Below are 13,871 nucleotides of genomic sequence, written 5' to 3' on the forward strand. Positions count from 1 at the left end.
TGTCCTTGAGGAAAAATAGTACCACCAAAAAGAAATTTGGTTAAGTATCTCACCATTACATTTTTTACAAGCTGTTGGCAATTTTCAGAAATTAAAATTATTGACAATAAGTAACCAAAGCAATAATTTACATTTGGAAAGAAATTTCACATTAAAAGCATGATACGATGATACCAAGGTCATTGATGAGAAGGAAGAAAAAATGGTAGTCAAATTATTAGTACTTAATGGTGGATCTCAATCTACAATTATCTTGGTGTTCCTCTAACCATAGGAATATAATTAACCCTGGTCCCATATGCCTTGGGGACATGATAAATAATGATTCTATAATGCCTAAAATTTAAGAGCCAATATAATATCTTCATGATCCCAATATAACTATCCTAATGGGAACCACTCATGGCCTATCGGTAAATGCACTAAGGGGTGGGTTTGCATTATTAATTCCATAATCATGACTACTTGCAAAAATGTTCATAGAGACTAGTGCACTTCAAAATTTTGTGCTCAAAGGAGGTATTCCACCCCTTAACCTGGTGTGCCTTTCATATAGAAAAATTAAGGAATTTCTTATAAAAATAATTACAATACAAGATATGACTATTATCATATAATATTCTATCATTACCCTACCAAAATTTATATATTTAAGTGCTTAGCTCATAATCATGTTTTTCACTCTTTAGGTCAGCACTAAACATCAAATACATGTTGAAATTTTGAGTCACTAATTCCACCAGGTTTGGAATGATTACTTGCACATATGCATCCTTACTCTATATTTCCCCATTATGTCATATAAATTGTTCATATTTAGCATACAAGAATGCAAGTAATGCATGCACTTTTACTAAAAATGGAGATTTTACAACTCTTTCGTCATAAGATACTTCACTTTTAATCCTTAAATTATAGGCATGACTCCTTATAAAACCTAACAATAATATAATCTGACAAAGCATACAAGATATTCTTAGAGTACAATTTGCATATCCAGTTACCTTATTATCATTATTCCAATTGTGCCTAGTGAATATAATCCCTCTCAACAATATAATATTACTTCAATTCTAAGATTTGTACCACAAGGATAGAACTCCTAAGGCTCTAAGAAGTTTAATCATTTGAATCTTGGCCTTGTAACACAATCAATTCATAAAACATTTATAGTATCTTCTAATGTTGCAACAAGATAATAATGTTAAAGCTACCATATTAAAATTATAAAGTATATTCACTTTAAAAAATAATATAAAAAACTTCATTATTAAAAGCAAGATGAAAATACAATAATTGCTATTTGATTAAATCAAATAACCTAAACTTTATGGTAAACAGATTTAATTGAACACATTTAACTAAGTTTTGTAGCCTGATTAAGATTCATAAAGTTACTCTAGTATTCCACAAGTGCACTTTAGTATTCCCTTTATAACTCGAATTGTAAAACTAAATCATTAATATAATTGATTAAAGTAAAACTAAAATAAGATTTGATGACTTAATTACAAGATCTTACATAAAATTATAATTACCTAGATGAAAAATGCAATATTTTACTTCTCAAATATTTAACTAGTTAGTTTACTAACTCATAACTAACCTTATAATAAAATCACTATTAGGCTTATTTACATGTCACAATACAACCTTTAGATTACATTAAGAAATCATATCTACTTTCATCGATTATTATTATATTTACCAGCTTAGTTCTTTTTAGGTAATAATCTTCCTTTGACATAGAAGGACCCCTTTGATTTAATTCAACAATTCATGGGTCATTTTCATTTTTTTAATAAACATATCTAATAATGCCTTTACTGAGATAACTTTATTTCATCATGCTTTTAACATCTAAAGAAATTAATGATTTAAATGAATTAAGTTTAATTTTTTTATTATATTATATTAATTTGTACATTAATATATCTAGTGGTCATCTTATTTAATCCCTTTATTTTGGGATAATAATAGATAAAATTTGTTTTTGTAACTCCAACTACATTAGACAACATATCACCTTACACAAATACATACATATTTTACATCATGAAAGAAAATTAGTATGTCTACTATTAATATATTTATAAAAACATTCTTGAAATAAGTGAAGAAAAAAACATTGACTAGCATTGAAAATAAACCCTTTTTGTATTAAAATGACTAAATTAGATTAAATAATACAAAATAGTTTTGTCACTACTACATTTCCCCTAACAAAAAAAGTGTTGCATGAATTTGATGAGAGATTTACTCACCACAAATTAACCTAACTTTTTCATGTTCAATTGACATATCATTATTTTCTAATTGTTTTTACACTCAACAAACACCATTATCATTATTAAGAAATTTCCCCACACTATTACCATTGAAAAGAAAAGAAAATTGACTCTTACATTTTTGTGTGTGTGAAAAATGTGGACAAATAGAAAACACACTTATATGAATCCTTAAACTCAAGATCAATCAATAAAACTCCATGAAAATGCAAGATCTCAAGAATTGACTTATAGCTTTCTATCATCAATGTGCAAAGGTTTATAGAGAGGTGGCTCTCATATGAACATAGATCTTGGTCTTCACAAGTACATTGAATGAACCAAAGATTCAAATGGACATGAACATACAAGATATCTCCAAGTCTTCAAGAAAACTTCAAATTTGCAAGTATAGTAGTGGCCTCAAGTGTGTATGAAAGTATGATCAATCACAAGAATGCTTCAAGTGCTCAAGGAAATTGCATGAAAACTCCAAAAGCCTATAGCATAATGGTGATGATAAAATTCTATCATAAAAAATGAATGAGGTCTCCTTATATACCCAAGCCACAAGGCATGAGGAAATTGGAGGGAAATAAAAAATTAAATGAAAGGGTGTGACACACATAAAAGAATGTGCAATTAGAATTTAATTAGTGATGTGGAGTGTAAAACTCCATAAAAATTATAAGATGAGAGGTATTTAAAAAATTAAATAATCCCTTTTCTTATAAAGTAAAGTGTGTGACATTTATTTAATTTATTTCTTTTAAAGTAATAAATGTTGCACATAAAACAATGTGGAGATGGGTTTTATTTAATTAAAAGGGAACAAATTCCTTTAATTAAATAAAGTTAAAAGTCAAGGTGATCAACAACTTATTTAAAATTAATTAAATAAATTAATTCTAATTTAATCAAGAAAATTGATGTAAAATAATAATGTTTAATTAAATAATTCAAATAATTTAATTTGATCAAAGGAAATGATGATGCAAATATTGATTCAAGCTTGAGATAAATTATGAAACTAGGGCACATAGTCAACGTGACCATTTTCTGAGTGCTTACATTTGCCTTATTTGACTAATGTGTGAGAATTGAGAACATATTTAGTCAAAGAACCAAATCAAAGATTCAAAAGATCCAATGCAAACTCATCTGGGGGCATTATAGTTATGGGAACCAAAGATTCAAAGTTCAAAGATAGATAAGCATAAAACTCTTGTTACACAAACTTGCCCGTATTGGACTCATAGTCGTGCAAGATAATTTACAGAAGGGGACTCACAATTGTGGAATACAATCCAAGAATTTTTTAGCCATTCAATTTGTAAGATAGATAAAAGAAAAAGAAAAATACCAACACCCAGAAAATGATAAGCCAAGCACTGACATGCCCCAAGTAAAATAATCATCTTCCCCAAGCTAGGTAGAAAAGGATAGATAGATATTGAATCAAATAAGCAATAAATGAAGAGAAACAGAGTGTTCCTACCCCCTCATGATTGAAATAGAAATGAAGGAGTGGCTAAGAAAGAATAAGATAGAAGTGATCAAATCAAAATAAAGGTTTATTGGTGAAACTCTCACACATGGGACTTGAGGGCACACAAACCTAATTGTCCCTCAATTCAAAACACCATGATGAAAGAGCACCAAGGACGATCAATAAGTGCAAAGATATATGTCCCAAGATAAAATTTGACTAGAAAGACAAAGCATCAAAAAGCAAGGTTAAATCCAAAAGAAAGAATGAGGAGAAAGCATTCACAAAGAAATGGAAGTGATGGAAATAAGAGGGAAAATGCCTCAAAGAATTATCAATTGGTTAAGATAGGAAATTTCAATTGAGATTATGAACAAAAGTTATAAAATAAAGAGCACAATGTGATCACAACTGATAAGGGCTCACAAAAGATGAATGAGACCTCCAATAATAAGAAAAAGAACCTCTAAAAAGAAAAGGAGACAAAAATGCATGTTCATGTCCATATGACGCTTCTCTTCATTTTATGTATTTTCTCATTTTGGCCAAGAATAAGGTCCTAGTTTTAATCACAGGCATAAGATACACAACCTCCACTATTCAAAACCATGAAGATATGAATGTAATCTCAATTGCATAGAAAATGCACAACCATCATTAGCCACCAAATTAAACATGAAGATATGAATGCAATTGGAAGCAGCATACAACCATCACTAGTCACCAAGATGACTATGAATAAATGAATGTGATTTGGTTAGTATTGAAAAACACTACGAGTCTTGAGATCAAAGCACACAAGAAAAAAACTAACCAAAAACATGTCTCATGTTCCATAGTTCTCTAGCTATGCATCTTGGATAAACCATAGAGATACTCAATGAAAATGAATTTCAATCAAATTACAAAACAAAAAAGAAACCACATAGTCCTAGTCCTCTAGCTATGCATCCCAAAGAGACTAGGGAGGGAATAAAAGAACACATAGTACAATAAACATGTATATATGTAGCAATGAACAATCAACATACAAAGAAAAGATTAAAGCATAGCTCAAGGATTAAGTTTAAAATTTTTTATGTGATAATCAGCACTGAGTTCTAAGGAAATGGTCAAAGGTTCACAAGTAGGCAAGGATCTCAAGACTCCTAGATTAGTGTTGATAAACACTATTTGGGGCGGTGTTGAAAAAAAAAAACATTGTGGTATTGAGAAACACCATTTATGAATTGTCCCAAAGACTAATGCATCCAAGAGAACTAGGTTGACAGACATGTATGTCCCCTAGACAAAGATAATGACCAATTCTAGATCAAGGAGTCAAAATAAAGCATGATGGAGGAATGGCTAAGTGTCAAGGAGATATGTTGATAGATAGGAGTGAAAAGGCCTCAAGAAATGTGTGCAAAGGCCTCAAGTAATGTGTGCAAAGGCTTCAAGCAACGCATGCATTTTTTATTTTTATTTTTGCAATATGTGATTTTTTTGGATTTTTTTCAAGACCCATAAATACATACAATATATATATAGATACCCTTACTAAGAATGGGCATTAGGAATAGTAACTTTTCAGGTGAAGCACATTGATAGGATCGGGGAGTTGATCTCCCTCAAGTGTAGATAACAAATATGCACCTAATCTAAAAGCAATTGTAATAATGTAAGGACCTAAACAATTAGGCTCAAACTTTCCTTTTTGAGCTCTATTTTGCTGATTCTTAGGATTCTCGTGTAGAAAAAGGTCTCCCACTAAAAACACTATAGGGAAAACCTTCTTGTTGTAAATCTTAGATAACCTTTTCTAATAAACTCTCATGTGATCAAAGGAAACCTTTCTTTTCTCATCAAATAATTCAGGTTCTTGTAATATCATAATTTTGTAATCTTCATCTGTCACTAAACCTTTAAGAGTAACTCTCAATAATGGAATTTCAACCTCTAAAGGAAAAATAACTTTAGAACCATAAACTAATGAAAAAGGTGTAGCACTAGTAGCTTCAGAATAAGTCCAAGAAAAAATTATATTCTTTTGTTGGAAAAATTTAGTAAAAGCCTCTTTTCTTCTATAGATAATGATTGACCAAGGCAAATAATCTCTAGACTCTTAGCCATTCCAGAATTTATGGGTTGAGTAGGATCTATCAACACTGAAGATCTATCTTGAAGATAACTAGGCAATCTACCAAGTACCTCATCCATGGATGATTTTGTTAATGCCATGACATGATTTTCACCACTAGAATACTTTTTCCTTTTTTTTCACTTCTCTTTATCTTGTGGCTAAGGTACTTGATATCTAATTCTTGTTGGAAATATTCTTAAAGGCTAAGTTACTAAGAGGGGAGGGGTGAATTAGTAATTTCTAAAACTTCTAAAAATTTAATTCAATTAACATTTAATCCAATATGAATATTTTTATCTAATTGTATACATGAGAAATTAAAAACATAAAAGAATTCATAACACTTTGACACAAAGATTTGGTGACCCAGAAGCCTTTCAGATAGAAAGTAAAACTAGGGTGGGGAGGATACCCACAAGTTTAAGTATTACAATATAAACTTGGCTTGTTAAGGCTTACATTGATCACTTCTACTAATCTACCCTATTAGGAGCAATAAGGACTACTAGGTCCACCTTGTTATAGGATTTACAAACATACAATGAAGTATGCACTTGGTAAAGAGATCTATATAAGACTTTTAGGTCTACCTTGTTAAAGGATTTGACTGATCCACTTGTTAGGATGAAGCAATGTATGATCTTTGATCTCCAACTTGGTTTTCTGAATGAGATTCCTTTAAATGTATAAATCACCTTGCTATGGTAGATGAATCTTAGCTACTCCTTATATTTCTATAGCCTTTGTAATTCATTTTTTCTACTTTTCTTTGATGATCACATTGATTCCATGCATATATTCACACACTACTCATACCTTGGATGTGATACAATACATTACATATATACCAATCCAATCATTCAATTACAAAGTTGGCCACAATACAAGTTTACAAAAATATTACAAAGTTGGTTTAAATGTAGACACTTGGGGTTTTGATACTTGGCATCCACTGGCAATGCTTGGCATTGTCATGTACTCGATAGACATAGATATTTATTAACAAGGTAGATGTAGAAGCTCGATCCATATTGACCACTTCCAAGTAGTCTTGAACTTGGTTTGCATTGGTGACTCAATAAATACTATGAAACTCATCATATAAACTAAATCACTTGTTTACCACTACATAGCTCAGTAAACACTATCACCCTAAGCTCAATATAAATTGAGTCACTTGGTTAACACATAGTAGCTCGATTAATATTAGACTCATATCATATTAACTACAAACTCAGAAAGCACTCCACAACTTAGTTTGCACTGGTAAACTTGGCATACACTATGATGCTTGGTTTACACTGCTGATCTTCACACTAGCTATAACTTCTTAGTAAACACTAGAATTTGTCCAAAGGACTCAGTAGCAACTGTAGAACTCAGTAACAACTAAAATGCTTTGTTAACACTATTAAATGTACAATAAGCTTGGTAGATACTTACAATATGAATAAATGTATGTTACTAATAACAAACTTGACTGATATGTCAACAATCTCTCCCTTTGGCATTAGTGACAAAAACACTTTTTAGCCAAAACTGAATTCAAAAAGAGTTCTTGAATATCTTTATCCAAAACATTGTAATTCTAGCTTGATAGAGTATACTACTTTTCAAATTTTTCAAAATTGGTTTTGCAAGCTATATTTCTATACATGGTAAGGGTCCTATATAGTATACTATACATCTGAATACATCCTTCTTTACATTATTTACATTTATCTCACATCTATCTACATCTGTCTTCCCCATTTCCTTTACAACTTATGAATCAATTCTTATTTTTCTCCCCCATAACTCATCATTTCCATATCTTCTCCCTCTATATCTTTTCTTCTCATATCTTCTCCATATCTTCTCCCCCTTTTTGACAATAATGCCAAAGATTTATTCTATATATTTACATAGTAATGCCAAAATGAGACAAAAATTCTGAATGTACCTTGAGTATGATAGCCAAGGTTTTGTCCCAATTATCCTGCAAGACCTTACACGTGTGTAGTGCAATCTACACTTTTGTTGACAACTCAATCATGTGGTCTTCTATGGACAAGTTGTTGTCATGGATGAGGGTTTTGGAATGTGCAATATGCTTCTATAATGCATCCATGTTGGCAAGAATCATGTTTCGAATATAGATACTAATGTAGATCTGATTTTGGCCTCTTCCTTAAGTAACTCTACCTATAAATCTATCAAAAATTTAATCTTATTGAAATGAGAAAAGGTTGAACTAAGGTTAAGCTACAACTAGCGAGCACTCATCTTGATGTCTTCATCAATCTTGGACAATTTGTCCTTTATTTCCTTAGTAAAATTTGAAACATCACATAGCTTACCAAAAAGTAGTGATACATTTGTACATGAAGTTTCCAAAGATCCCAAAATGGTAGAGAGTTCTACTTGATAAATTACAATTTGTTGAAGAAATGTACTCTAACACATTATTTTCAAATTTCTTCTCTTCATTAGACTTCTAGATTGCCTCTACTAGTTGAAACAAAATTGGTTGAGATGAATCAACCTCTATACCTACAACTTCTTCCAAAATATTCTTGGCATCCTCAATGATTTTGAATTATTTGTTCCTTTCCTATCAAATTATTTGTCCATTTCCTCTCTTAGCCTCTATTGCTTAGCTTTATTTTGGAGAAGTTCACCAAATGTTTGCATTTGATTTGGATTGAGTTTGGAAATGTCCCAATTTGGGATCACTATTTCCTCATTAAGGTCTATTTCCTCTTCCTTTTATTTTCCTTGGCTCAAATATTTTGTGCTTGGTTGAGACTTGGTCTCAACTATCCTTACACTTTTTTCTTTCTTACTAGGAATATAAACACTAGTAGACATAATAGGACTAGCTCCAAAAATTGATACGACACTTATTGTAGAAATACCTATAGAAGTACCTGTAGCAGCCAAAATCAATGTATCCAAAATTGATGTGTCCAAAATTTTTGTAGCCAACAAGGTAGAAGAGGGAAGAGTTTGTAGCTTAATAGATGAATTGGAGGTCACTTCAGTCAATGATGAGTTGAGCTACATTGGTGCAAAGATTGTTTTTCTAGTTGTACTTAAAGTGTTGGTCACAATCAATCTTGCAGAGGTTGTCTTCATGCTTGATGTTGTCAATATTTTTCTTGGAGAGTGAGGGAGTGAGGCAATAACTATTGTAGCTATCTTAATTGGGCTAGTTTTCTCATCATCTTGCATTTCTTCCTTAGTAGCCCTTTGCTGCTGTTCCTCTTCATCATCAATGCTATCAAATTGTGTTGTCTCTTCAACATTTTCCTCTTCATATTTCTCCTCTTCATCATCATCTTTCACTTCAATAGAAAAATCACTCAGTTTGTGAAGAAGATATATATTCTTCTAGGTATTTTTTGTATTCATGACAACATGCTCAATATCTTTTATCATAACCAAAAAAGTGTTGAATTTCAGAGTTAATTTCTACTCATTTTTCTTTAGAGATTCCTTAAACTCCTTGTTTTTTAAGCTTAGAATAAGATGCTTCAAGGTTTTCCCATAGATATCATTTATGGTTTGCATGTAAAATTCCCATCTTGGCTTAATCTAGGTCATCATAATGTTAGGAAGCTAAGAGGTAAGTTGGTTTGGTGAGTATTTCCGCTTACCCATTTTGTCCATCACCAGGTCTTCAATCTACTTTTGTTCTTCGATAGTCCTAGTTTAATATATTAATGCTTTAAAAAAATTTATACCTTCCCCTTCCTAAAATTCTTTTAGTCTATCTTGGAAGGTGGGTGGAGGTTTTCTGAATATTATATCTCCTCCTTCCTTATCAACTTTCTTCTTTGATGACCTTCTAGTAAACATGACAGTGGATGGCTTGGTAGGTTTGGTAATGACTTTTTATTTAGTGGTTCCTCTTCCTTTGATTCTTCCTCATCCTCTACTTCTTTATCCTCACCTTTTCCCTCAATCAAAAAAAGTGTAGAACTAGTTCTCAACTTGATGATTCTTTTCTTGCCTTTGTTTACCACTTGAGGGAGCTTGATCTCTAGTTCTATCCTAGCCTTGGCTTCATCATACACACTAACATATGTAGTCTTGGGATCAACTAGTTCATTTAAAAGTGCCTCAATGATATCTTTAGTTTCATCTATATTAACCTCGTATTCAAGAGGTTTCACCCATGCAATTCTAGGCATGACTACCTAAATGTATACCTTATCACTATCTACCATAAAACATACATTATCCTTGTAATCTTCAACTAATTTTCTTGGAATCCTAAATCCATTATTCATATTCTCTCTAAATGCATCAAAATAGTTATCCATGATACTATTATAGTTCTCTCCCATCTAAGCAATGTACTCATTAATTTGGTAGAAAACTAGCACATCTTTTCTCCATACTATTGAACCTTTTGAAGGGAGGGAATTTTTGAACATAAAAGAATAAAAAAATCAATAGAGAACCAAACTTATAGGGGTTTTTCTTTGATGTTTTAATGCTCTCCATGTTCTTGTTGAATTGTTTCAATAATAGCTCAACAAGGTCAAGAGAAAGATTATTCTTCACTACCTTATATGCAAGGTCAACTACTTCACACGACACACTATTTAACTATCTTAAACCATAGATCTTATGTGCAATGATATGTATACCAAACTTTAATTCTATATCAATGACATTGCTTATCTTCATGTCTCTACCATCCCATTTTGCTAGGATTTTGATTTCTAGTTTAGCCTGACCTAGGGTTTTGGTCATCTTAGCTTTAGCCAACATTGAGAGACTAGTGATTCTATGAATCATATTCTTCGTGATTAAAATTGGTTGTTCCAAACATAACTATCCATTATGCACTTGACTAAGAATAAACCTAATCCATTTTACTTGAAATTCATAGGTCATGTGAGCAATATGAGTTAACCCTTTTGTCTCCAAGTATTGATGCTCGAGCTTCAAAATGCCATTTTCACACAGCTATTCTAGGGCATCATCCATTTTCAAAGTGCCAAAATCTTGAATCGTGCATTTAAAGTGAGAATTAATGTCATTAATCAACAATACCTTTGAAGGGATTTGTGACTGCTCCCCACTCGAACCTAGGGTTTCAACGATTGCTAGAGTGAGCTTGAAATCTAAAGCTTTCCATTCACCTTGAACTAGCATGTCTGAACCTTGCTAGTACTATTAGATTCCATCTTGACTTGGTAGGTTTTGAGAGAATTCAAAATATTTTGGCAACAATTTTCTCAAATCACTTGGATGCTCTTGAAGATCGCATTGTGTACTAGCTCTCAAAATTTCATGGTGAAAATGATTTCAATTTCATTCCTTTTATCAAAATTTTCCATAAATTCTTAGTACAAATGTTAGATCAATGCGATAGATTTTCATCCACTTCATTGCATTGATTACTTGGTAGAGTCTTCCATCATTTGGTAACCATATGAAATTTAGTTACTCTTGACTTCACTTGGCAGAGTCTGTGACCCAACCTTGCTCGGTAATGAAAGTAACTTAGTAGTAACTGGTACCATTTCACTCATTGATCCCTTTGTATCTTGAATATGGATATGGACCTTTTTGTAATTTCATTTGGAATTGATTTGGATGTCTTCTTTGATAGCCTAGTCCTAGTTCTCCTTTGAGAACTCAAGTAGAAATTGTGGAGCTACCCAATTCTTGAGTGACTTGTTCATCATTGTTTGAACTTGCATTCTCAGTAGACTTTGGAACCCATTTCTCCTTTCTCATCTAGTTTTAGATGTTATTAGCCTTTTCGTTCTTTTCATCTTCAATTCTACTAGTATTAATGTAGTTCTTGGCAAGATGACCAAGTTTTGTAAAAATGAAACATCTTTTAGTAGTATCTCTTTTCCTCAAATGATGCTTTACACAATTCATTCCAATGTGTCCAAATTCTCCATAGCAATGTGTCCCAACCAAATATGGATTTTACAATTTTTTCTACTAGATTTAATATCTTGGTTTTTCATTCTGATGATTTGTGCCCATGCTTCTTACATTTGTCACATTTGTCTTCAAATCTTGCTTTTTTGGTTGCATTCATTAGCCCTACAACCATGTTGATTGCAATTGTAACATTTTCCATTGAATTTTTCTTTACCATTTCTTCAACATTTGTTTGAAGTATGACCTATCTTACCATAGTGATTTCAAGTAGGTCTTTTATTCTTTTGAGATCCTTGCTTGGATGATTCTCCTTATTCTATATATCCAATTCTTGCTTTCATTTTTGTCTATAGAGACTTTTCTCATTCAACTAATTCATGGCTACTTGGGATTTCATCATTCTTTCATTGATTTGTCTTTCATAGTTTAAATCATTCCACAATTTTTCATTTTTAGATCTTAGGCTCATGATTTTTCCATTTGGATTGGAGAGCTGATCAATGAAGTCTACTTGTTGAAGGGATAGATGCTAGATTTCATTGTTCTTTCCTTCTATCACTTCTCTTATCTTGTTTTTCTCTTTCATAACTTCACATAATTTTATTGACTAAATTTCTTGCTCTCTTCTTAGTTTTATTACTTCTTCTTGCAGTAAACCATTCTTTTCTAGGAGTTCTTTGATTGCTTCATTTGCTTCATCTAAGCTACTTGTTGAATGAAGGTCTTCAATTCTTTCTTCAATATAGAGATGATCATTCATTTGAGTTGCAAGATCTTTTCTTCTTTTTAGGGATTGAGAGAGTTGCTCCTTTTCTTTCTTGAGTTGGGCAATAGCCATTTCCAAATCTAGCTTCTCATTATCAATAGCCTTTTCAAGTCTAATTATCTCCATGGTCTTTGTCTTTGCTCAAGCTATCAAAATTTTCTCGAAGAACCACAAAGCTATGATGCCAACTGTTGGAAATATTACTAAAGGCTAAGTTATTGAGAGGGGAGGGGTGACTCAATAACTTCAAAAACTTTAATTCAATTAGCATTTAATCCAATATGAATATTCTAATCTAACCGTATGCATGAGAAACTAAAAACATGAAAGCATTCATAACACTTTGACACAAAAATTTGGTGACCCAGAAACCTTTCAAATAGAAAGTAAAACTAGGGTGGGGATGATAACCACAAGCTTTAGTACTACAATATAAAGTTTGCCTATTAAGGCTTACATTGATCACTTCTAATGATTTTCCCTATTAGTAGCAATAAGGAATGCTAAGTCCACCTTGTTAAAGGATTTAGAAACATACAATGAAGTATGTGCTTGGTAAAGAGATTTGCATAAGACTGTTAGGTCTACTTTGTTAAAAGATTTGACTGATCCACCTATTAGGATGAAAACTTAGTTTGCTAAATGGGATTCCTTTAAGTGTATAAATCACCTTGCTGTGATAAATGAATCTTAACTACTCCTTATACTATTGTAGCCTTTGTAATTCACACTTTCTACTTTTATTTGATGATCACATTGATTCCATGAATATATTAACACACTATTGATACCTTATATGTGATATAATACATTACATATATACCAATCCAATTATACAATTACAAAGTCAAACACAATACAAATTTTCACAAATATTTACAAAGTCAACACAAATGTAGACACTCAAGGTTCTAAAGATTGACTCAGTGAGGTTCTGATACTCAATATCCATTGTCAATGTTTGACATCGTCATGCACTTAGTAGATGTAGAAGTTCGGTCCAAAGTTTGGTCCATACTGATTACTTCTAAGTAGTCTTGAACTCGATCTACACTAGTGACTCAATAAATATTATGAAACTTGTCATATAAACTAAATCACTTGTTTACCATTGCATAGCTCGATAAACACTATCACCCTAAGCTTGGTATAAACTAAATCACTTGGTTAACATAGAGTATCTTAGTTAACACTAGACTCACATCATATTAACTACAAAATCGGTAAGCACTACACAACTCAATTTGTACTAGTAAACTCGACATACACTAAGATGCTCAATTTACACTTTTGATCTTCACACTAACTATAACTACTCGGTAAACACTGGAA

Source organism: Cupressus sempervirens, chromosome 4, assembly GCF_028749045.1.
Source record: "Cupressus sempervirens isolate cs-2001-9-10 chromosome 4, ASM2874904v1, whole genome shotgun sequence".
Classification (NCBI taxonomy): domain Eukaryota; kingdom Viridiplantae; phylum Streptophyta; class Pinopsida; order Cupressales; family Cupressaceae; genus Cupressus; species Cupressus sempervirens.